Below are 4326 nucleotides of genomic sequence, written 5' to 3'. Positions count from 1 at the left end.
GTGCATCCAAGTGAACTTAAATTTACATGACTTTTTGTAGGAATGAATGGCTAGGGGGGTCTAATAAAAACCTAACCGCAAACGGAGCCTGTAGAGTAAATACCAGGGCGCCCTCCATAGTATGTTGCCCTTACTGCACTAACCGGAGCAATGGCACAGTGGATCTTGTGTTTCTCCGAGACAATCGGCATTATACGATTTACACAGTGTATTCTGTGCAACCTCGCCTTTGGCGTTTTCCAATCGATACCGATCTGGTTTTGTTGCTGCTGTTGTTGCGAAGAGTTTAATCTTGCCAAGTTTGAGTAGTGACTACGGTTAGGATAGCTCAGATCAGTCTTCAGCATAAAAGAACAGCAACAATCAATCTTTGCAGACTTATGCAAAATGGTTCAGCCCAAGTGGCCTTGGTCCAAGAACCTTTCTTCCGTAAGAAGAATTTTTATCTAGGAAACCTTGTGAACCCGGTGTTTGCTACTTTCAGTAAACATAAAATGGCAAACTCGCGTGTCTGTAACGGTCTATACAGAGATGTAGTATACTTAACTATAGTGTGCTGCCGAACGATCATTATCGGGAATATAGAGTGTTGGTTTGAGCCATCGATCGATCGGTCGCCTTTCGGTTGTACACTCCAAAATATGAAAGTTTAATAAAATATCAGTATCTACGTATTTATTACTCCGTGTTTAAATCGTATTGTTACATGTCATGCCTCGAGCCTGTGTGTTTGTCAACAACGCAATAGTTGCTACCAGTGTTGAAAAAATTCAATTCATTCATTTGAACACGAATCATCCAATCTGTTCAGTCATTTTTTCTTCTAGTTATGTTCAAAACGATTTCATTCAATCAGAGCACCTATCAATTGAGAAGTGAATCCTTGTCAATTCAATAAATTGTCACTCGAATGAGTAGCTTGGCACGAATCACGAAAAACCCTGCAAAATTCCGCCAGACTGAAAAAAATGTCGAATGTCGGGTCAAAGTCGAGTAAATTTTTATCGAATGTTGGGTCACTGTTGGACTAACATCGATCAACTATTGAGTCTATGTTGGGTTTGGTGGCCAAAATAAAAATAGGTGAATGATAGTTTGATGTCGGTCCAGCAAACCAGAAGTCATATAAGGATGTAAGTCTAAAGTTATATTAATGAACACAACTTATAAGTTAGAATTATATAAGGTGCAATAACAGATTCGATTAAATCGCATGCAAAACTCACAATTTTCTACAATCACAATCTAGTTGGAGAGCCAGTGGTTTATGAAAATTAGGCGTTTTTGAGAACATTTTGATAGACGCATCGTTCAACTCAAATAAGTACAGATGCAGGTAAGTTTTATCACATTCACCTACCTTTACGTGCTACTGTGGCAGCTTCTAGGGCAGCTCTGTTCAAGTATCGGCCCAGCCGTATATGTGGATCAGAAGCCGCGTTGTTCTAGGCAGAAGTTCCTCTCGTTCCCCGAACGGTTTATGCATTCAGCTGCTGCCTCACAGCCTGATCTCAGCATAATTAATCAAATTCACGACACCGCCATAATCTTTCACAATTTATTTCCAATTTCTCTAACATTTTTGCTGAAATCCACACTGTCAATCGAGAGATCGACACTACTTGTTGTTATTTTATTGTTTGTGAAAAAGAAATCATGCAAAAGGTCAAACTAAGTTACATATGAAATTATACAACACGACGAAGGAATTCGTCTTAAATTGTACATATTAAAATGATATTGTCAATGGTGTACGGATAGAGCAAATATGTGCATTTTAAATAATTGTTATCAAACGAATAAATACCTACATGACTGAATTGTGACAAAGTAATACCAACCAATTTGTTTGATGGGTTTGAGTGCACATTTATTTCACCCAATTGGTTCTTATGGCCAGCCTTCTAATTACTTATATTTGCTTAAATTCCATCTTCTACTACAGTCAATCATTGACACAGTGGTAGGGTATCTGATTAATGAGCTGCAGGTCGGAAAATCTAAGCTGGTAAACTTTATTTTTTTTATATTTGAACATGTGAAAATCGTGAAATCGTATATATTGCCAAGCAAAGTTTTAAGAAGTTATATTACATGCCAAATGAGTTCGCTTGAAATTGTATAACTCAAAGTGGTTTTTTCAAAATGTACGTATATGGGCTCCAAATTTGTGCGAATAGAACATATTTGATGCATCTTATACAATGCGTTTTGGACGGATAAGAGTTCACTCAGCACAGTTGTAGTAGAGTAATGTGAATCAATTTGTTGGCTGGGGGGTTTGACGTCATCAACGATGGTAAAAGCTTTGAACCTTAAACACCACAAATTTATGCTTCCTAGCTGGGACTCAATTGAATGATATGTGGCTTGGCTGAGGCTGGAGTTGATGTCAATTGAATGATCAGAGGCTTGTAACCAGTGGTGTGTTGAAGTGTCCAAGATTTGTGAGATTTTCGTGATTTTGTGTTTCGTTGTATTTTTATGTCAAACCAAGGAAGTCCTTAAATATCTAAACATGGACACTACCCAACACCCACTGTGAGGTAACGCAGCAATTTGTTCCGCTACTCACCACCAGACGTCGCAGAAGGATATGTTGGGCGGCCATTGGGGGTGGTGTAAAAGGGGCCATGATGGGGCGAAATTGTATGGGCGGATTACAGGACGGTCGAAGGCCTGGATCGTGAACCACCATTACGAATCCAGCAATTACCTTGCAACAGTTGTGAAAGCAAGACGTGAGCTAGCAAATAGAAAGCTAAAAGTGAATTTATAAAGCCAGCAAAATTAAGACTTTGGTCTGCAAAGAGTGAAAAGTGGAAGTAAAGAAGTGGTGATAGCATCCAGGTAATTCACAACACAGCGCATTAATACCCGACCGACCTAGCATTAACCGTCAAAAAAACCCCCCCTCCAGGACCCCTGTGCTATAGTTTTAAATAGCCTGTGCAGCTAGTACTTACCCGTGCCTAGTGCTTACCTGGCCGGAGAACTGCCGAAAGTACGCCTTAACGCTGTGCGAACCAACCAAGGTCCGGAGTTTGGCCCAACCGTCAAGAACGCCACTCCGTCGACCGGATAGACCGCCGTTGGCCAGTTAGTCGCCAGATAATAGGGGCGCGGCCATTTTGGAAGCGTGTCCTGGAGTTAACGCGACGCGACTAGACCCGCGACTCGGACATCGAACGGCCGCCCAACCCAACGGAAGGCGACAACGTAGAAGAAAGACACCGAAAGGAAGGACGAAGGAGAAGGTGAAGTAGCGGAGCGAGAAGAAGGGGCCCCGCCGACTGCATAGAAGAAGAAGAAGTGAGGTAGGAGTTAGCCAGTAAGAAAGTGGGAAGTAATAAAGGTACCTAGTTTGTGTAGAAAGCGAAATAAAGTGGGTTTGTGTTCAATCGAAGTGTTTAAGTGTTTCCTTGGCCGCGATAGTCAAGCGCGTACGCCGACCCTGAGGCAGTTGAAGGGGGGGGGTCTCACCAGTGCTGGGCAGGGATCGCCCACTAGTTACAGGCTACTCAATTGATATTCCGATGGTAAATGGAAAAATGAGTGGTTAGCTATCTCATTTTCAGCTTTAAATATCGGTTGATACTGACACTTCGCAGCACTGGTTGCTACACTCATCTCTGAACTAACCACCAGAGATGTATGTGCTATCACAATTGATGTATCTGTTGGAAACCTCAACAGGAAATACGTCTATTGTTCGGTTTATTTACCGCATTACGAACCATCTCCTACGGATGATTTCAAACAAGTCTTCGCATACTGTACTTCAAAAGGCCTTCCGCTAATTGTTGGCAGTGATGCTAATGCTCCCGTAAAAGTCCCCATTGCGGATAACATAGGAGAAAATACGACTCGATACAATCGGCAAAGACCCACGCGACGAAATAAGGACTACGACTGGAAACTTGGAACATGGAATTGCAAGTCACTAGGTTTCGCAGGATGTGACAGGATAATTTACGACGAACTACATCCCCGCAACTTCGACATCGTGGCGTTGCAGGAACTTTGTTGGACTGGACAAAAAGTGTGGAAAAGCGGGCATCGAGCGGCTACCTTCTACCAAAGCTGTGGCACCACCAATGAACTGGGAACAGGATTTATAGTGTTGGGCAAGATGCGACAACGTGTGATCAGGTGGCAGCCGATCAACGCAAGGATGTGCATGTTGAGAGTTAAGGGCCGTTTCTTCAACTACAGCATCATCAACGTCCACTGCCCACACGAAGGGAGACCTGATGACGAGAAAGAAGCGTTCTACGCGCAGTTAGAGCATACATACGATGGTTGCTCGCCGCGTGACGTGAAAAT

The sequence above is a fragment of the Aedes albopictus genome, chromosome 3 (assembly GCF_035046485.1).
Source record: "Aedes albopictus strain Foshan chromosome 3, AalbF5, whole genome shotgun sequence".
Classification (NCBI taxonomy): domain Eukaryota; kingdom Metazoa; phylum Arthropoda; class Insecta; order Diptera; family Culicidae; genus Aedes; species Aedes albopictus.
Note: the sequence above shows the minus strand (reverse complement) of the source record.